This window comes from Scyliorhinus torazame, chromosome 3 (genome assembly GCF_047496885.1).
Source record: "Scyliorhinus torazame isolate Kashiwa2021f chromosome 3, sScyTor2.1, whole genome shotgun sequence".
In the NCBI taxonomy this organism is placed as follows: Eukaryota; Metazoa; Chordata; class Chondrichthyes; order Carcharhiniformes; family Scyliorhinidae; genus Scyliorhinus; species Scyliorhinus torazame.
In genome coordinates, this window is record NC_092709.1 from 327974624 (window position 1) to 327996436 (window position 21813).

At 48.3% G+C, this 21813-nt stretch overlaps 1 long non-coding RNA gene across 1 annotated transcript in view; it reads right to left on the minus strand.

The window, feature by feature from the left end:
• The window catches only part of LOC140409282 (uncharacterized), a 29091-nt gene extending 23549 nt beyond the window's left edge, over positions 1–5542 (minus strand). Inside the window, exon 1 of the long non-coding RNA XR_011940314.1 lies at positions 5226–5542. This is a non-coding gene — a long non-coding RNA (uncharacterized lncRNA). The remainder of the gene's footprint in view (positions 1–5225) is intronic.
• Positions 5543–21813: the final 16271 nt, after the last annotated feature.

Consider the following 21813-nt stretch of genomic DNA (forward strand, 5'->3'; position numbering starts at 1 on the left):
TGTATTCTTCCAGCTAGCCAATTTCTGATCCAAACTTCTAAATCTCCCTGAATCCCATGCTTCCGTATTTTCTGCAGTATCCTACTGTGGGGAACCTCATCAAACGCTTTACTGAAATCCATATACACCACATCAACTGCTTTACCCTCATCCACCTGTTTGGTCACCTTCTCAAAGAACTCAATAAGGTTTGTGAGGCACGACCTACCCTTCACAAAACCGTGTTGACTATGTCTAATCAAATTATTGCTTTTCAGATGATTATACACCCTATCTCTCATAAACCTTTCCAAGCTTTTGCCCACAACAGAAGTAAGGCTCACTGGTCTATAGTTACCGGGGTTGTCTCTACTCCCCTTCTTGAACAAGGGGACAACATTTGCTATCCTCCAGTCTTCTGGCACTATTCCTGTAGACAAAGATGACTTAAAGATCAAAGCCAAAGGCTCAGCAATCTCCTCCCTAGCTTCCCAGAAATCCTAGGATAAATCCCATCCGGCCCAGGGGACGTATCTATTTTCACACGTTTCAGAATTGTTAACACCTCCTCCTAATGAACTTCAAGCCTTCTAGTCTAGTAGTCTGAATCTCAGTATTCTCCTCAACAACATTGTCTTTCTCCAGTGTGAATACTGACGAAAAATATTCATTTAACACCTCTCCTACCTCCTCGGACTCCAAGCACAACTTCCCACTACTGCCCTTGACTGGCCCTACTCTGACCCGAGTCATTCGTTTATTCCTGACATATCTATAGAAAGCTTTAGGGTTATCCTTGATCCTACCTGCCAAAGACTTCTCATGTCCCCTCCTGACTCTTCTTAGCTCTCTCTTTAGATCCTTCCTAGCTAACTTGTAACTCTCGAGCGCCCTAACTGAACCTTCATGTCCCATCTTTACATAAGCCTCCTTCTTCACCTTGACAAGTGTTTCGACTGCTTTAGTAAACCACGGTTCCCTTGCTCGACCACTTCCTCCCTGCCTGACAGGTACATACTTATCAAGGACACACAGTAGCTGTTCCTTGAACAAGCTCCACATTTCCATTGTGCCCATCCCCTGCAGTTTTCCACTGTGAATGGGCTAGGGTCTGGCAGATGGAATACAATGTTGACAAATGTGAGGTTATCCATTTTGGTAGGAATAATAGCAAAAGTGATTATTATTTAAATGATGAAATATTAAAACATGCCGCTGTGCAGAGAGACCTGGGTGTGCTAGTGCATGAGTCACAAATGGTTGGTTTACAGGTGCAACAGGTGATTAAGAAGGCAAATGGAATTTTGTCCTTCATTGCTGGAGGGATGGAGTTTAAGACTAGGGAGGTTATGCTGCAATTGTATAAGTTGTAGCGAGGCCACACCTGGAGTATTGTGTTCAGTTTTGGTCTCCTTACCTGAGAAAGGACATACTGGCACTGGAGGGTGCGAAGAGGAGATTCACTAGATTCACAGAGCTGAATGGGTTGGATTACGAGGAGAGGTTGAGTAGACTGGGACTGTACTCGTTGGAATTTAGAAGGATGCGGGGGGGATCTTATAGAAACGTATAAAATTATGAAGGGAATAGATAGGATAGATGCGGGCAGGTTGTTTCCACTGGCGGATGAAAGCAGAACTAGGGGGCATAGCCTCAAAATAAGGGGAAGTAGATTTAGGACTGAGCCTAGGAAGAACTTCTTCACCCAAAGGGTTGTGAATCTATGGAATTCCTTGCCCAGTGAAGCAGTCGAGGCTCCTTCATTAAATGTTTTTAAAATAAAGATAGATAGTTTTTTGAAGAATAAAGGGATTAAGGGTTATGGTGTTCTGGCCGGAAAGTGGAGCTGAGTCCACAAAAGATCAGCCATGATCTCATTGAATGGCGGAGCAGGCTCGAGGGGCTTGATGGCCTACTCCTGCTCCTAGTTCTTATGTTCTTATGTTCTTAGATAGGGGGTCGTTCCCATTAATTGTATGGAAATAGGCTTTAATTGGTGATTATTAGTTTCTCGCCATGCCGCGGCAGGATTTGATCCTCACCAACGCGAACAAGCCGGTTAGATCGCAAACCGAATGGCGCCCCGCACGGTTCTCAATTTTGGCCTCTCCCACGATCTAACGACCTCGTTGCGCTCTCGCTCAAGCGCGACGCGGCCGTTAAATCGTGCAGTCTTCTGTCTGTATACTTTTTTAAAAAATGTATTTTATTACAGACATGTATCAAAACAGGTTACAGTAAATAAACACCCCGGGAAACATACTTCCCAACAATCAATTAAACAGTCTGACAGATTTTTCCCCTTTTTGACCCTCCCCCCACCCCCTGCGACGAACAGCCCCTCAAACACGGTCTCAAAGCCCCCTGCAGAGGCCCTTAATGCATACTTTATCTTCTCTAACCGCAGGAAGTCGTACAGGTCACCTAACCAAGCCGCTACCCCCGGTGGCGATGCCGACCACCACACCAATAAAATTCGCCGCCATGCAATCAGAGAGGCGAAGGCCACGACATTGGCGTTATGTGTCTGTATTCTACAGTGGAAGCAAGCATCCATGAAGGAATGTCCCCTCAGAGTATAAGGTGCTTTTGGGAATCTGATTGGAGTTCCTGGCATGAGTCCCAAGCACTGCCACTGCCGAAGGCAATGTTGGGGGGGGGGGTGCGGGGATGTGGGATGGGGCAGAGAAATAAACATTCCTCGTGACCAGTGAGTTTGTTTATGCTGAGATATGCTTCAGGGTTGCACAATAATCCCCCAGCAATGCTTTGTTAAAAACCATCAATATCGTCAGTTCAGGGTACATCAAGGATTCCTCAAATGGGCAGCACACCCTTGATGCAGATGGATGCTGCTGAATGGTTCCACAGCTTTCTGTCTGCAGTTAAATAACATGGTTTGTGCTAAATCAGGTCTCTTGGTGCACCCCTGATTCATAAATGTACAGGATTTTAAAAAAATAATTTGAGGGATGTGGGCTTTGTTTGCTAGGCATGCATTTATTGCCCGGCCCTAATTGCCACTGAGAATGTGGTGGTGAGCTGCCTGCTTGTTCAGCTGGAGGTACCTCTCCAAGTCACTCATCCCCCCGACTTGCAAATATATGGGTCGGGATTCTCCGAAATCCAGGCTAAGTGTTGACGCTGGTGTAAACACCGGAGTGGTGTACGCCGGCGTCAACGGGCCTCCTGGCCCAGAAATTGACCGGTCTTTAGGAGGCTAGCACGGTGCCAGAGTGCTGCGCGCTGCTCCGGCGCCGAAAGGCGGCCCTGCATGACGCATGCGCGTGGTTGCCGTCTCTGCGCCGGAGCGGAGCAATATGTCGGGGACCTTACAGTGGGTCGTGTGGAAGGAGGTAGGCCCCCTCCTGATCGCGGCTGCCCGCCGATCAGAAGCCTCCGATTGCGGGCCCGTGGAGGCCCCTCTCCGGAGTCAGACCCCTCAGCCCCCCCCCCCCCCCCCCCCACCAGGACGATCACCGCGGCTGTGGGTCGGATCTTCCGCCGGGTGGTATCAGGTTGGAACCACACCGGTGGAACTCAGCAGGAGTTCGGCCCGTCGGCCGCAGCGAATCGCCGCGGGGGCGATTGGTGGCAATTCTCCGGTCGCCGGAGAATCACGTCACGGCGTCGGAGCGGCGTGGCGGGAATTTCCTGCGCCCCACCTATTCTCCGACCCGGCGCGGGCTCGGAGAATTCCGCCCATCGCCTTTGCTTCACAATCGCTGGGCCTAAGTCCTGGAATACCCTCCCTAATAGCACCGCAGGGACTGCCACTGATGGCACAGTGCTCTATTTTACAGGTCCACCCGTTGCTTTCCCACATGCTGGTGGCCTGTAAAATCCAGGCCCCCAGGAGAAGGTGTCGGCCATTTTAGATTCTGATGAGGAGAAATTTCTTCACTCAAAGGATTTGGAACTCTCTCTCGCTCAGGGAGCTGGGTACGCTCAGTGATTGAGCATATTAAAGGCAGGGATTGATTGATTTTTGAGCACTAAGGGAATCAAGGGATATGGGTGTGGTGATGTGCATCACTGTAAATACACAAGGGGTTAATGGAGATACACTAGGACACTGTAAATGCACAAGGGGTTAATGTCGATACACTAGAACTAAATAAACACTAGAGGGAGCACCAGAGACATCATGATACACAGACATTCAACCAATAGGCCAGTAAGATAGGACACGACCAATATGCAGTCAAGACGCCTAGAGGTGACACTACCACAAGGGGCTACCCATATAAAAGGACAGGGCACACATACTCTTTCTCTTTCCATAGGCGACACTCAGAGACACAGGGGCAGATCAGGGAAGCATCATTCCCACAGCGTGGATTAGAGCAGACTGGTTAGTTAGATCGAGTTTCTATAGGTAGATTAGCAGGAGAGTCGAAGCCAAGTAGGAGTATTGATAACTGTTCAATAAATGTGTTAAATCTATCTCCAAGTCTGAACCTTCCTTTGCCAGAGTATACATCAAGGAAGCAGCTTATGCTATGCGAAGAAGCATAACACAACAATGGGGATATAGTGGGAAAGTGAAGTTAATGTCGAATTTTAGCCATGGCGAGATTGAATGTCGGAGCTGGCTCAATGGGTCATAGTCCACACCTGGCAATTATTCTTATCTTTGCATTTTTAATGTATCCTGCACACATTTTTTGTGCAGTCACGGTGTCGGTCCTTATTCATTTTTATGGGATGTGGACGCCGCTGGCTAGCCGTGTGCCCGTTTGCCGCCCCGGCAAAATTTTACAAGTGACGGGAGAAGCATCTAGTAGCTGTTCACCTGTGGCCCAATTGAGGCCTTTAAGTGGATAATTATTGCCCACTTAATGGCCGCATCTGTCTGCCGCTCAGATTTTTTTTCTTTACATTTAGAGTACACAATTCATTTTTTCCCAATTAAGGGGCAATTTAGCATGGCCAATCCACCCACAATGCACATCTTTGGGTTGTGGGGGTGAGACCCACGCAGACATGGGGAGAATGTGCAAACTCCGCACAGACAGTGTGGCGCAGACGTGTGCCCAATGTGCAGCTGGCAGGTTTGACCCCCACGGGGCCGCTGGCTTGCAAAAAGGGAGAGAGTGCCTCCTTTTCAGGCGTCTGGTGTGAATCAGAGGCAGCCCCCCTCGCTACAGTTTCCCACACAGTATCCAACATGTCCCCTTGCCCTGTCCAACAAGTACCACTTAGCCCCTTTGCCAGGCTTGCCCCTGGTGAGACCTTGGTCTTACCTGCGATCTGCTGCTTCCAGGATTGCTCTTTCTCCCAGGGCCTGCTGCAGCACCTGTAGAGGCTGCTGCTCCCTGTGGCACTGCCAGTGCTGCAGAGCTGCCGGCCCTCCTGCTTGGCCAGTAGCTACTATGAGGTGGGGCATTTTCCTGGTGAGCAGCGGAAGTCTCATCACACCATAATTGAAGACATTCACGCCGGGCTGCAGGCAATCCACCCTCAGCTTTTAATCCAACAAGTTGACTCGTGGTTCTGGACTCTCCAGCCAGGGGAAACAGCCTCTCAGTTTTATGGTTTTGTGATGGTGCGTCACTGGGCGTTGAAAGGAAACCAATACCTGATCCCTCCAGGTATAGGTGGCCAAATACAATGAACCTACTCAACACAGCTTGACATAATAAGTAGGGAGGTTACCTGTTCAGCCTTTGTAATTGACGGTAGCTAAATAAACAACCATCTACAATAAATAGGAGCAATGGTTATTCATTCAAGTGCAATTTAGCCTGAAGAATTGACACTTAGAGAAGTGGCTACGTTTCTAGCACAGGAATACTTACATCAAAGGACTTTTGCTGCTCATTTAGTTATGAATGAAGACTCCCTATCAGCCCTACATTAAAGCGCTGAATTTCTATTTCAAATGTAATAATTAGGAGAGTTAAGAGCCAGAGAAGGAACCGCATGTAAACATAATGATTCAAGTTGTAATTGAAAGCAGTAAATTAACAGTAAATTAAATTTGCCAGCTGATTTTGAAGTTCTTGGCTAAACTTGTGCCATGTCTCAGCTGTGAATCTTGGAAATTCCCTCACCTCAGTGTCAGAAAAATGTGGGTTCAAATCCCATGCCAGAGAATTTACCACAAGGTTTAGGCTTGAGAGCGACACAGAGTCCCAGATTGTATGCAGCACCGTAGGAGGCCATTCAGCCCATTATATCTGTACTGGCACTCTGAAGGAACAATTCACCCAGGTCTGGACACTTCTGCGCTGAGTCCAACAGGCCCGCTGCCACTTTACTCTCAAGCAGGCATTGATTGGCCGGCAGCTCTCCAGCCCCTTCAGGCACAGCACTGGAGTGGACGGAAGAGGCACTGCAGTAACATGGATGGAACTAAGTGCAGGGAGCCTGAGTGAAGAGAAATGGCAAGGATTCACAGGAGGTCACAGCGAGGGCATTTGGCGTTCTGCAGAATAGGCAGGAGACAGAGGTCCAAATGTCTCCGGCCTAGAGGGGAGGGTGCCCAGGTCAGAAGGGGGGCGGGGGGGGGGGGGGGGGGGGGCTCTGATGGAGGTAAGCCCCCACCCCCCTGTCCCCCCACCCTCACCCACCCACTTTCTACCCAAAGTGTATGTTTGGTCATTTTTCTTTGACTCCTGTTCTGTCATTCGCTCCCGCAAACCTAGAAATTGAGACTGGGCGGCGAAAGGCCATGAAGTGACTATTTAAGGGCCTCAATTAGGGCAAGGATGTCCCACTTGAGGCCCTGTCTGCCCCACCGTAGAATTGCAGCCAGGTTGGGGCAGGTGAAAACCTGGAGGGAATCCCCGCCTTACAATTTCACACTCCATCTCCCCTTTCCCCATCCCTTCATGCCCCCCACCTCAGGACATTTTCGGGGGTGGTGAGCATAAAATCCTGGCCCTAGTTCCACTTTGACTGAATCTGCCTCCGCCACACTCTCAGGAAATGCACTCCAGGTCGTAACCACTCCCCATGTGAAAATGTTTTTCCTTATATTGCGATTTCTTCTTTTTCAATTGCTTTGAATCTGTGCCCTCGCATTCTGAATCCTTTCACCAATGGCAATAGTTTTTCTTCCCTATCTACTCTGTCCATACCCCTACATGATTTGGAATACCTCTATCGAAACTCCCCTCATTCTTTTCTTCTCAAAGAAAACCAGTTCCAACTTGTTAGGGGCTGATTGCTATTGATTTGTCCTGCTTTTTGTGGATAGCACATATCGAGACAACTTTACACATTGTCGGGCAGGTGCCAGTGTTGTAGCTGTAGTGGGATGGACTTTGTGGCCTGTTCTTGAAAACAGGTTTTCGGTGACTGAGCCGGGATGTTGTCCGTGTCCACAGCCTTCCCTTCACCCAGTGTGTTGATCCGTTCCTTGATATCGCACGGAGTGAATCGAACTGCCTGATGACTGGCATCTGTGAAATCATGCTTGATAAATCAACTATAATTCATTGAAGATGTAACTAGTCGAGTTGACCAGGGAGGACCAGTGGATGTGGTTTATTTAGACTTTCAGAAGGCTTCAACACTGCCCTCATTGGCATTTTGGCATCATTGGCAGGGATGGTATTTATTGCCCTTGAGAGGGTGGATTGGCTTACTATGTCATATCAGAGGGCAGTTAAAAGTTGACCGCTATGGGTCTGGAGTCACATGTAGGCCAGACTTTGTGTCTGCAGCATATTTGCTACCACAAAGACTATTAAGAATATTAAACAATATAATTAGGGCCACATGGTAGCACAGTGGTTAGCGCTGTTGCTTCACAGCTCCAGGGATCCGGCTTCGATTCCCGGCTTGGGCCACTGTCTGTGCAGAGTGTACATGTTCTCCCCATGTGGGTTTCCTCCGGGTGCTCCAGTCTCGTCCCGCAAGTCCCGAAAGACGTGCTTGTTAGGTGAATTGGACATTCTGAATTCTCCCTCTGTGTACCCGAACAGGCGCCGGAATGTGGCGACCAGGAGATTTTCACAGTAACTTCATTGCAGTTTTAATGTAAGCATACTCGTGACAATAATAAAAATTATTATTAGTGAACCAGGCAAACTTTCAAACAATCAGTAGTTTCACCATTATTGGCCATAGCTGCTTTAAAAAAGTTATCCCAAACTTATTTTAGAAATTGCTTATAAATTCCCTAGCTGTGACGGTAGGAATTAACTTCTTCTGGCCCCTTAGCCCAGCCTCAAGTTCAGTAGCCCAGCGCATAACCACTGTGCTACCATATATCATGCAGGTTGCTGCCATTGAGCATATTAATTTTGACACAGATTTGGCACAGAGAGGGAAAGATGATGCTGCCCTCTAGTGAGCACACTTTGCATTTCAGTAAAACTTTGCTGTTCACCATTTCTGCCCAGCCTGCCCACCCATTGCCAGAATTTCAATGTTTACTTTGGATTTCTTAACACTCCTGGCCTTCTCTTTATCTCCACTCTAATGGCATTGTTTGCCTGCTGGGAATCTCCTTCGCTGGTATTTTAATAGTTTGTACCCACCAACATCAGCAACACTGCTTCCACTGAAAGTAGAATGTGCACGAGGGGTGCTAATGTTCTCCCCATCACTAGAAGCAGGAGTTCCCACTGTCTGCCGCAGCCTTAGCCTTCTCCCAACTACAGCCGAAGGGTCTTTTGAAGGGAAAGCGACAAAGAGTCATCGGACTCGAAACGTTAGCTCTCTTCTCTCCCTCCAGATGCTGCCAGACCTGCTGAGATTTTTCAGCATTTTCTCTTTCTTTTCAGATTCCAGCATCCGCAGTAATTTGCTTTTATCCTGCATTTATACAACGTCTGTCACAACTTCAGGACATCCTAAAACCAATGAAGCACTTTTGAATTGTCGCCACAGTTTTGATGAGGTTGTGGCTAATGTGTGCACAGCAAGCTCCCACAACTGCAGTGAGGTAAATCACCCGATGGTCTGTTTCGATGATAAGCATTGATCAGGAAGGCAACACGGTGGCGCAGTGGGTTAGCCCCGCTGCCTCACGGCGCCGAGGTCCCAGATTCGATTCCGGCTTTGGGTCATTGTCCGTGTGGAGTTTGCACATTCTCCCCGTGTCTGCGTGGGTTTCGCCCCCACAACCCAAAGATGTGCAGGCGAGGTGGATTCGCCGCGCTAAATTGCCCCTTAATTTGAAAAATTAATTGGATACTCTAAAGTTATAAAAGAAAAAAAAAGTATTGGTCAGGATACGGAAAATTCATCTGTTCTTCATTGAAAAACCGTTTTACATTCACCTGTTTGGAACAATCGTGCGTTAACGTAATAGGCACGATCCAAAAGCCAAGCTGCGCCCAAAAAACAGTACAGCATAGTCGATAAAAGCCGGAGACCCCACTCTCGGGATCTACCCTGATAGCAACATTTCTCACGGTCTAATGCAATCTCGTGAGACGTTGCGATGAAAATGAGCGAGATCACTTTTTAGCAAATCTGCATTTTAGAGCGAGGCAGCTAGTCTCACTTTAATATGCAGTTTCTCGAGGCTCCCGAGTTGTTGGGATCCACTCCCTTTGCCTCGGAGATCTCAGGCGAGCATTGTTCTGTACTGGTCTCCACAAACGGGGACCAGACGGAACAACACTCGTGGGGATCTTCCAGGGGATCGGAGACCCCCAGGTACATGTCATGTAGGTGGTACCCCAGCACTGCTGGCGTCATCTGGGCACCCTAGCAATGCCACCTGGGTGCCAGCCTTGCATTGCCAATGTGCCCAGGTGGCACTGCCTGCTGGTGGGGCACTGCCAGCATTTCAGGTTTGCACATCCAAGCTGGCATATTTTGTGTGCTGGCGTTTGGGCTGGGGTGCTCTGTGTGGGTGTTGCGGGGGCAGAAGCGGACCCTCCCATCGTGTGTTGGGGCTTGGTGGGGTGATCAGGAGTTGACACGGCATTTAAAAATGGTGCCCCGATCTCTCGCTATACTGAGGGGTTCTAGCGAGCGGAGCTGATCGTTACAGAAAATGGACCTACGTGTGGCCTCGGTCACACGTTCCCTGCTGAAGCTGCTTATTTAACGTGAGTGCCGTTTTATTGCCATGTGTTTCTCAGCGCTGCAAGCGCCTCAAAACACATGGCTATACGCGCTCCCTATGGGACTTTATTCCCATTTAGTTGAATTGCACCCCACATTTAATCGTAAAGATAGCGCCTCTGTCAATGCTGGACCCCCTCAATATTGCAGTGGAGTGTCAGTGTAGATTATGTGGTCAGAATGCACTGACAGAAAAGACTGTGGAAACAAATTTGATAGCTAATTTTCAAAAGGCAATTGGATGTATGCTTTCTCGGGACTCATTTGCAGGGCTATGCGGAGAGGGTACCATAGAATTCCTAGAGTGCAGAATGAGGCTATTTGGCCCATCAAATCTGCACTGACTCTCTGAAGGAGCACCCTACTTTGGTCCACTCCCCCTCCCTATCCCCATAACCCCAGCTAACCTTTTTGACACTAAGGGGCAATTTAGCGCGGCCAATCCACCTAACCTGCACATCTTTGGATTGTGGGAGGAAACCGTAGCACCCGGAGGAAACCCACGCAGACACGAGGAGAATGTTTAAAAATGTACACTGAGTCACCCAAGGCTAGAATTGAACCCGGGTCCCTGGAGCTGTGAGGCAACAGTGCTAACCACTGTGCCACCGTACCGTAAGTGGGTGGCATTAATTGGATCGACCGTACAAAGTATCAGCACAATTATGATGGGCTGAGTGGCCTCCTTCACCATTTAGAGGCATTACCACAGGAAATAATATAAAATTATGAAGGGAATAGATAGGATAGATGCGGACAGGTTGTTTCCACTGGTGGGTGAAAGCAGAACTAGGGGGCATAGCCTCAAAATAAGGGGAAGTAGATTTAGGACTGTGTTTAGGAGGAACTTCTTCACCCAAAGGGTTGTGAATCTATGAAATTCCCTGCCCAGTGAAGCAGTAGAGGCTCCTTCATTAAATGTTTTTAAGATAAAGATAGATAGTTTTTTGAAGAATAAAGGGATTAAGGGTTATGGTGTTCGGGCCGGAAAGTGGAGCTGAGTCCACAAAAGATCAGCCATGATCTCATTGAATGGCGGAGCAGGCTCGAGGGGCCAGATGGCCTACTCCTGCTTCTAGTTTTCATGTTCTTACGAAATTCTGCCAGTTCTGCCTCACAAGCCTGATACAGGTGCAAACTCAGCACCGTCTGCTCCGTGGAAAACAACCCTAGCTTCTTTAGCCTCTTCATGTAACTGACGTCCCTCATCCCTGGTAGCATTCAGGTAAATGTCCCCTGCTCTTCCTCCAAGCCTTACAACACCAGGTTAAAGTCCAACAGGTTTGTTTCAAATCACTAGCTTTCACGGGCTGGTTTAGCACACTGGGCTAAATAGCTGGCTTTAAAAGCAGACCAAGGCAGGCCAGCAGCATGGTTCAAGTCCCGTACCAGCCTCCCCGAACAGGCCGTAATGTGGCGACTAGGAGCTTTTCACAGTAACTTCATTTGAAGTCTACTTGTGACAATAAGCGATTTTCATTTTCACTTCATTGTTTCAGGGCACTGAAATTCACTCACCTGAGGAAGGAGCAGTGCTCCGAAAGCTAGTGATTTGAAACAAACTTGTTGGATTTCAACCTGGTGTTGTAAGACTTCTTACTGTGCTCACCCCAGTCCAACGCCGGCATCTCCACATCAAGCCTCCAAGGGCCTTGACCTCCTTACTGAAGCAAGGTGCCTCAAATTGGACACAGCAATCTTGGCTGAGGGCTAATCATTACTTACATTCACGTGACGTGGTGAGACTTTGAAAGTCAAACGGCAAAAGCTTTACCCAGGATGGTGCCGAGTCTATGGATGTGCTGGAGCAGATCCTGAAGAAGCAGGGAGATGTACAGGTGCCATTGCTATCGCCTCAAAGTTTTGGGTGGTCTGGCCGCAAACCCTTCCCCGTGCTTTTGTTTCAGACGGAATGGTGGAGGGAGTCCAAATTTGTCAAACAGAGCAGCTGTCAGGTGCAGCTCATGTGGAATGTGCCTGGCTGTCATTAAAAAATAAAGTACTCTTATTATATAATTAAACGCACAAGAAAGGTGATTAGATTAGTTAAGTTTCAGGGAACTCGTGCCTTTTCCTGCACTCTTTGGAGTTAGGCAGACAGCATTATTGCTTTGTTTTATTTTGGATCCAATTTCGCCTGCAGGCAGTGATTTATATTGTTTGCTAGGTGCCATCAGCGCGAGTGGCTGTTCTTTGTGGATTTAGGCAGCGAGAAGCTACAGGCCATTGGACAGTAGGTAGGACCCACCAGAGTCAAGTAACACCTGACCCCCTCACCTAGGGACCTCTTTCCCGTATTGGGGTGGGAGTTGGTTGTGGAAGGTGAAACTTGAAGAACTGGGACGCACCTCTCGCCTCTGTCGCTAGGGCACACCGAAACGTATTTATTATCCCCACTGTCGTCTTGACTAAAATGGGTTAATCACAATATCTCACGACGTTAACATATCCTTCAACTGCACAAACTGGATCAAGTGCAAAGGGTAAACCAGGCTGGGGGTCTCCTCTGTAGAAAACAAAAGAAGGCCAGGGCTTGATCTGACGGAGATATTTAAAATGATGAAGACATTTGATAGGCTGGCTGTTGAGAAGACGTTTCCATGTGGAGGAGACCAGAAATATAAATCCGATAAATAATTCAGATGAAACTCCTTTAATCAGAGAATCATGAGAAATGTGGAAGTTATTGTGGCACGGACTAGTTGAGGCAAATAACATAGATGTCTTCAGGGGGAAACTTGAGAAGTGCATGAGGGAGAAAGGAACAGAAGGTGATATTAATAGGGATAGATGAAGTAAGATGTGGAGAATAAATATACAAACAAGCGGGTGGCACGGTGGCGCAGTGGGTTCGCACTGCTGCCTCACGGTGCCGAGGTCCCAGGTTCGATCCCAGCTCTGGGTCACTGTCCGTGTGGAGTTAGCAAATTCACCCCGTGTTGCCCCCACAACTCAAAGATGTGCAGGGTAGGTGGATTGGCCATGCTAAATTGCCACTTAATTGGAAAAAATGAATTGGGTACTCTTAAATTTGAAAATAAATAAATATACAAACAAGGAGCTGGAGTGGGCCACTCAGCCCCTCGAGCTGGCTCCACCATTTAATAAGATCTTGGATGGTCTGATAGTAACCTCAAATCTGCATCCTGCCTATTCCCAATAACCTTTCACCCTCTTGTTCATCAAAATTCTATCGTCCTCTGCCTTAAAAATATTAAAGACTCTGTTTCCAACACCTTTTCAGGAAAACAATTCCAAAGATCCACGGCCCTCTGAGAGAAGACATTTTGCCTCATCTCTGTTTCAAATGAGTGACCCCTGATTCAAGAGAAAACATCCTCTCCACATCCACCCTGTCAATACCTCGCAGGATCTAATATGTTTCAATCAAGTTGCCTCTTACTCTTCTAAACTCTAACAGATTCAGGCCTAGACTGTCCAACCTTTCCCCATAAGACAACCCACCTGTTCCATGCATCGAGGGCCGAAGGGCCTGTACTGCGCTGTAATGTTCTATGTTCTATGTATTAGTCTGGTAAACCGTCTCTGAACTGCTTCCGATGCACTGACATCCCCCCTTAAATAAGGAGACCAATACTGTACACACTACTCCAGATGTGATCTCACTCGTGCTCTGTATAACTAAAGCATAACCTCTCTACATTTGTAATCAATTGCCCTTGCAGAAAATTATAACATTCTGTCAGCTTTCCTCCTTGTCTACCAGTCTTTTGTGATTCATGCACTGGGATATCCGGATCCCTCTGCATTTCAGAGCTCTGCAATCTCTCACCGTTTAGATGGCTTTTCTTGGCCTGTTTCAAACTTGTTGGAAATATCCACTTAATCTCTTTTGACCGATCCTGATTTGTTATGTTCTCGGTGTAACATAAGCGGCTTCCTTGTGGTGCACTTGACGAAGGAAGGTTCAGACGTGGAGATAACTTCAACATGTTTATTAAACTACTTACACTTCTGTGTCACCTCTGTGTGTATCGTGAATGTCCATTGGTCGTGTCCTATCTAACAGATCTATTGGTTGAGTGTGTGTGATGTCTCTGGTGCTCCCTCTAGTGTCTAGCTAGCCTACATGTATTTACATTGATGCACATCATCACATCCCCCCTTTTTTATATGTTGCATATTTTCTGCACACTTTGAGAAAATTGAACAAAAAACAGGTAGATAAGTTAAGGTATATACAAGTTATGGGAACAGTGATTAAACAATAAGTCCAAATCATTCATGTCAGTCCAAAACCATCAATCATCATGGTCAAATGTCTCTCTTGGTTTCGAACGCCATCAACGTCCCTGTGCCACTGGAATCAAGAAGTGGTCAAATCGTTTCGCTGTCTGATTTGGAGTCCCTTTCTTTTTCAATGTTTGTGATGGTGCTGTCGGATGGCATCTTGTAGCTGATAAGGTGTTGACATTGAAGAGGTACCATCAACAGTATAATTCGAGGTCATGGATGTGCCATATGTTGGAGTTGGATAAGACTGTGTTGGAAGGGTGATCCTGCTGAGAACCATTGAAGCTTGTCGAACTGGAAACAAAATTTCTGCTCGCATAAATACCTGGTGATGGTGTGAAACTAGAACCTTGCACCTGATAGGAATATGCCGTCTGGCCAGGCTGGGGTGCAGCTAATCCTGGGCTGTAACTAAGACATCCAGTCTGTAGTGCAGATTGCACTTGCGGTAGTCCTCCTTCGGTCTTGATTCCATTAGTGGGCAATCCATACTGATGGCCTGTTTGAGAATATGCTGCATAGACTGCTGGCTGCTGCATGCCTGAATACTGGGTTTGTCCAGCATGAGCTGTCATTGGCTGCACTGCTGGTGTGGAAGAAATGTGTGGATATAGCTGTGGTGAATATTGGTGTATTCCTCTTGGACTGTAGCCACTACTTGTTATTACTGACCCAGTGTAATTGTTAAGTGATCCATCTCCTGTCATTGTGTCATCTGCTGTCACCCTGAGCGTGCCATCACTGAGGTTGCGGCACTCCCTGCCAGGAGCAAAGTCCGGTTTACGTGAATCACAGTCGGCATTTGGTTGCTCCCCATCTGGAGTCTGGTCTGTTTTAACCGAGTCAGTGTTGGTTTGTTGATGCTCCCCGTTCGGAGTCTTAGCAGGTTCTTGGAGTCGGAACATGCAGGAATGCATTGACTTGTGGAGAGGTTCGAGCAAATGAGGGTTGAAGTATCATGGTGTCACTGGAGTCACCAGTGGTCTCACAGTGATCGTCGAGTGCCTCTGTACACACTAGCTGAGGTCTGTCACTTTGCACATCTTGCATGGGACGTGGGACGCTGTCGTCACTCATCTCACATACCGTGGGTAGAGCCTCAGTAGCTGCTTGTTGTTCACTTGGGTTGGGTAAATTGTCAGAGTCTTCATTTGGTGGCACAAACAATGTGGGTGGACTGTCATTGTCTTGCTGTTGTCCTTCATTTGGGCTTGGACGTCGCTTTGTTCTTCACTGTAGCATGATAGACCATCATGGTCGTCCTGCTGTGCACTGGAGTGTGGTAGACTGTCATAGTCTTCTTGCTGTTTACTTGAGCATGGCAGACTTGCATCGTCTGCCGCTAGTTGCTCACAGGAGGTTTCTAGACCCTCATGGTCTTGTTCCTGCAAGGACTGCATGTCGGCGTCTTGCGTTGCTTCTGTTGTGGAGTCAGTCCACGAGCTCGCTGTGGAGGCTTGTGACACTGGAGTCACTTCTTGTTCGTTCAAGGACTGCGGTGTGGAGTCATGCGTGTCTTCTTTCGTAGGGTTGGGAACCCTGAGCGGTGCGTGGACCACGCTCTGTGTGGCAGCAGGCCGTTCTCTGTGGGCCTGTACCGCTCTCTGTCTCTTGGTTTCAGGCCGCAGCATAATCCTGCACTCACGAGTTGGGATGCCATATCTGCTGGGCTGAAGATCCTCAAATCCGAAGAACTCGTTGTTGGGGTCGTCAATTTGCAACATGTCTAGTTACGGTTCGGATTTGGTACTGGGGTAGCCTCCCAAAGTGAAAGCTTCGGCTGAGTCATAGTCTTCTAGGACCATACCATCACTGTTTGCGTCGGAGCTGGCATTGGGATGCGTGGTCCAGAGAAAATGTAAAGGTCGGTATCGATGTATTCAAGGTCGGAATCATTGGTTTGGGCATAGGTAACTGCTTGTTGCAGGGTTCTTTGGAGGTTAATTTCATTTCCTGGTTCAATTTGAGGCTTTGTGCTGTCATTCCAGGTGAAAGAAGGTTATTTTACGGCTTTTAAAGAGTTTTTCTTTGATTTGGGATGTTTCCGCTTTAAATGGGCGTGGACCTGGGCCTCTGACGCCTGTGACATCATACGTAGGAAGCGTGCGCAAATCACTGTTCCGGTTCTGGGGGCCGTTTTCGTGATTGCGCATGTGCAAACGGACCTTCCCGTTCTGTGCATTTCTCGCACAACTGCGCAAGTGCAGTCCCTTTAGAAAGATGGCCGCTGATCAAAATTGTTCTCTGCTCCGGGATCTCAGCCTCGTGGTGAGTACTGGCGCTTCTCTTACCTTTTCTTGCTGGTTGGAGTGTGTTTTCCTCACAGTATTTGCCGAATTTGTCCAGGACTGCCTGGAAGTCGCTCCTGTTTTGCCCTTTGGAGAACTTGAATTTTTAAAAGATTTCTTCTGCTCTGGCACCGACGATGGTGAGCAGAAGCTCTGTCTTTTCAGCATCAGCCACGTCTTGTAGGTCGGCTGCTCCCAGGAAGATTTCAAACATTTGCCAGAATACCCGCCAGTTTTTGTGGAGATCGCCGTGGCACTGGAGCTGCTGCGGAACCCGGATCTCGAACATCTTGCCTGGGTATCATTGCTGGGTGTCACTGTACGCTGAGGTGTGGCTATATGGATTGAAACAGTTCACTGCTGGTACCATGATTTGTTATGTTCTAGGTGTAAAATAAGCAGCTTCCTTGTGGTGCACTTGACAAAGGAAGGTTCAGACGTGGAGACAACTTCAACACGTTTATTAAACTATTTACACTTCTATTACTCGGATTCGACACTACTGCTAATCCTACTATAGCTACCCAGACTGACTAACCAGTTGCTGCAATCCACGTGGCGTGAGTGATATTGAATCAACCCTGTGTCTTTACTCACTGACTGTCCCCACTGGAAAGAGGCAGATCATGTGTGTGGTGTCCTTTATATATGGGTTGGTGAAATGCCTTCCTGTGGTGGTGTCACCTCTGTGTGTATCGTGAATGTCCATTAGCCGTGTCCTATCTAACTGATCTATTGGTTGAGTGTGTGTGTGTGATGACTCTGGTGCTCCCTCTAGTGTCTAACTAGCCTACATGTATTTACATTGATGCACATCACCACAGATCCCGTAACCTAATTTACCAATTCAGTTTAACCGGCAGTTTTCATGCCCTCATAATTGCCATTGTTAATTTTAAAAGCACATATATATATATAGCCCGTAACTTCCTTGGAGTGGCAAAAATTGCCACTCTGCAGCGATCTACCTGTGATTAAATTGGAAAGCGCCTGTCTTGTCCAATCTGCCTGACTCTGATTGGCTGAGAGTGAAGAGGTGACGCACAACCTATGCAAGAAATCCAGGTACAACCTCCGCAAAGCCATCTGGGATGCCGAGAGACAATATCAGACCAAGCTGGAGTCACAGACTAGCTTTACAGACTCTCACCGGTTGTGGCAAGGCCTAAACAACCTAACGGGCTACAAAGCGAAGCCGAGCAGTATCTCCAGCAGCAGCGCATCCCTCCTCGAACTCAATGCATTCTCTGCTCGGTTCGAGCAGGAACCGTCAATCCGCTGTCGAGTGCCCCAGAAGCCCCGAACACACCCATACCCACATCACAGCTTCCGAAGTCAGATCGGCCTTCCTGAAAGTGAACCCTCGGAAGGCGATGTGCCCGGACAGGATCCCTGGTCGTGCACTCAGAGCCTGCGCAGACCAGCTGGCAGATGTGTTCGCGGACATCTTCAACCTGTCCCTACTCCGCTCCGAGGTCCCCACCTGCTTCAAGAAGACCACCATCATACCGGTGCCAAAGAAGAATCAGGCAATGTGCCTCAATGACTACCATCCGGTGCTTCAAGAGGTTGATCATGAAGCGCATCACCTCCATACTCCCAGGATGCCTAGAACCACTGCAATTCGCATACCACTGCAACCGGTCTAGTAGATGCCATCTTTCTGGCCCTACATTCGTCCCTAGAGCATCTCGACAACAAGGACTCCTACATCAGACTCCTAATTATTAACTACAATTCCGCCTTCAGCACCATAATCCCAGCCAAGCTCATATCAAAGCTCCAAAACCTAGGGCTTGGCTCCTCACTCTGCAACTGGATCCCCGACTTTCTGACCCACAGACCACAATCAAGAAGAACAAACAACAACACCTCCTCCACGATAGTCCTCAATACCGGGATCCCACAAGGCTGTGTACTATACTCCCTATACACACACGACTGTATGGCAAAATTTGGTTCCAACTCCATTTGCTGACGATACGACGTTAGTGGGTCAGATCTCGAATAACAACGAGTCAGAATACAGGAGGGAGATAGAGAATCTAGTGGAGTGGTGTAACAACAACAATCTCTTCCTCAATGCCAGCAAAACTAAAGAGCTGGTCATTGACTTCAGGAACCAAAGTACTGTACACACCCCTGTCAGCATCAACGGGGCAGAGGTGGAGATGGTTGACAGCTTCAAATTCCTAGGTGTGCACATCTCCAAAAATCTGTCCTGGTCCACCTACGTCGACGCTACCACCAAGAAAGCACAACAGCGCCTATGCTCCCTGAGGAAACTAAGGAAATGCGGCATGTCCACACTGACTCTTACCAACTTTTATAGGTGCACCATAAAAAGCATCCTATCAGGCTGCATCACAGCCTGGTATGGCAACTGCTCGGCCCAAGACCGCAAGAAACTTCAGAGAGTCGTGAACACAGCCCAGTCCATCATACAAACCCGCTTCCCATCCATTGACTGTGTCTACACCTCCCGCTGCCTGGGGAAAGCAGGCAGCATAATCAAAGACCCCTGCCACCCGGTTTACTCACTCTTCCAACCTCTTCCATCGGGCAGGAGATACAAAAGTCTGAGAACACGCACGAACAGACTCAAAAACAGCGTCTTCTCCGCTGTTACCAGACTCCGAAACGACCCTCTTATGGACTAACCTCATTAACACAGCACTCCTGTATGCTTCACCCAATGCAGGTGTCCAGGTATTTATATTGTGAACCTTGTGTTGCCCTATTATGTATTTTCTTTTCATGTACTAAATGATCTGTTTGAGCTGCACGCAGAAAAATACTTTTCACTGTACCTCGGTACACGCGACAATAAACAAAATCCAACATCCAACGTCCATGGCTCCAGTGGGAAAAAGGCGGAGCGAAGGAGGACACACACTCTTTTTACAGCACGAGCTGATCTAGGGGTGTGGGGATTCAGACATCAGGTGGGGAATTTGGACATCCGGAAGGCACATGGGGCCAGGTTGAGGGGGGAGGGGAGGTCGAGTAAGAGGGGTGATCAGGTCTGTAAGGGGGTGTGGTCAGTTCACAGGGGTGCTTCCATGTGGGTTAGGCTGGTGAGGGTTTGGGAATACCATGGGAGGTGCGGTGCTTAGTTGGGGGGTGGGACGTTTGGCATCCCCTAGGGGGACTGGGGCTGTGGGGTTGTGCCGGTTTTAGTCTGGGTGTTTAAAATAGTTATCTGAAGTTGGAAGTGTATTTTTCCCTTCAAACTCTTTTCGAGTAATGACAGGTGAAAACTGACAGAACTACCCGAAGTTAGCAATTTAAATCGCTTTGTTGGATGTTTCCACCCCAGCGCAATAGTTGAGGAGAGCTTCGCACTTCTGGACAATTGCCGCGTAAACCCTTCCCGGATTCCAGGACTTCCATGAGGGAATCCCCAGCACATCTCTGAGGTAACCCCCAAATCTGACATTGGGGAGTCAGGAAATCATGACTTGTAGACTCGGACCCATGCACTCCCTCAAACTGAATGTACAATTCAGTAATTTTATGGTCACTGGTGCGTCTTATTAGGCAGTCCCTTTGGTTTGAGGATGACTTGCTTCCTCACTAAAAATTAGTTCCCAGGTGACTGCGGAGTTCAATGCGTGACCTGCAGTATCTGTCACAGGTGGGGTAGATGGGGGTATGAGGAGCGGGCGGATGGGTGAGTGGGGTGCCCGGATTGCCACGCAATTCTTTTCCTGCCAACTGTTGGCTTCGGTTTGCTCTCGCCAATGAAATTCGAGGCGTTCAGCCTCTTCCCGGATGCTTTTCCTCCACTTCGGGCGACCTTGAGCCAGAGATTACCAGGTGTCATTGGGAATGTTGGACTTTTTCAAGGAGGCTTTGAGGATGTCCTTGAAGTGTTTCTTCTGCCCTCCAGGGGTTCACTCATCATGCCAAAGTTCCGAGTAGAGAGCTTATTTCCAGAGTCTTGTGACAGGCGTGCGGACAATTTAGCCCGTCCAGCGGAGCTGATCGAGCGTGGTCAATGCTTCAATGCTGGGGATGTTAGCTTGAGTGAAAATACTTACATTGATGTGCCTATCCAGCCAATAGACTTTCAGGATCTTGCGAGGCAGCATGGATGGTACTTCTCCAGGTTTTCAAGGTGTCTGCTGTACATAGTCCACATCGCTGAGCCGTATGGCTGGTTTAGCTTAGTGGGCTAGACAGCTGGTTTGTGATGCAGAACAATGCCAGCAGCGTGGGTTCAATTCCTGTACCAGCTGAGAATTCTGAATTCTCCCTCTGTGTACCTGAACAGGCGCCATAATGTGGCGACCAGAGGTTTTTCACAGTAACTTCACTGCAGTGTTAATGTAAGCCTACTTGTGACAATAAAGATTATTTATCATTTATCTATAGAGGGTGGGTATCACTACTGTTCTGTAGACCATGAGCTTGGTGCCGGCCTAGTTTTCAAACACTCTCTTCCTCAGGCGACTGAAGGCTGCACTGGCACACTGAACCTCATCGTCAATGTCTGCCCTGGTTGACAGTAGGCTCCCAAGGTATGGGAAATGGTCCATTGCTTCGTCCTGGATTTTGATGAGTGGGGGTGGTGATGGAAGGGCCATGCCATGTGTGTGTGTGTGGGGTGGGAGGGGGTTGGGGGGGGTGGGGGTGCAGGTTGGTTGAGGACCTTTGTCTTCTCGATGTTTAGTCCATGCTCCCATATGCCTCGGTGCGATTGGGATGATGGTTTGGAGCTTGGCCTCAGGGTGTACGCAGACGCAAGCATCGCCTGCATATGTAGTTCAATGACAGAGGATAGGACAGCCTTCGAACTGGCCTGGTGGAGGTTGAACAGCTTTCAGTTTGATCTGTAGTTTAGCTCCACTCCAGAGGAGAGCTTGTTGAGGATGACATGGAGCAGAGCAGCAAGGAAGATCAAGTGGAGCGCTGGTGCGATGATAAAGCTGTGCTTGACCCCAGTCCGAATATGAATTGGGGTCTGTGCTGGGTCTGTTTGTCAGGAGCGCGGCGTGCATGTCATCGCGGGGGATGGTGACAAACTTATGGGGCAGTTCCATAATCCCTCGCAGTTAACAGTGTTGAAGGCCTTTGTGTGGTCAAAGAAGGCCATGTACGGTTTCCTGCATTTCTCTTGTAGTTACTGCATGGTGAAGATCATGACCTTTGTGAGCGGAATTCACATTGCTCTTCATTGTGGCCGAGAGCAGGAACATTCCTCTGCAGTTACTGCAGTCAGACTTGCCACCTTTCTAGAGATGGTCACAATTACGAT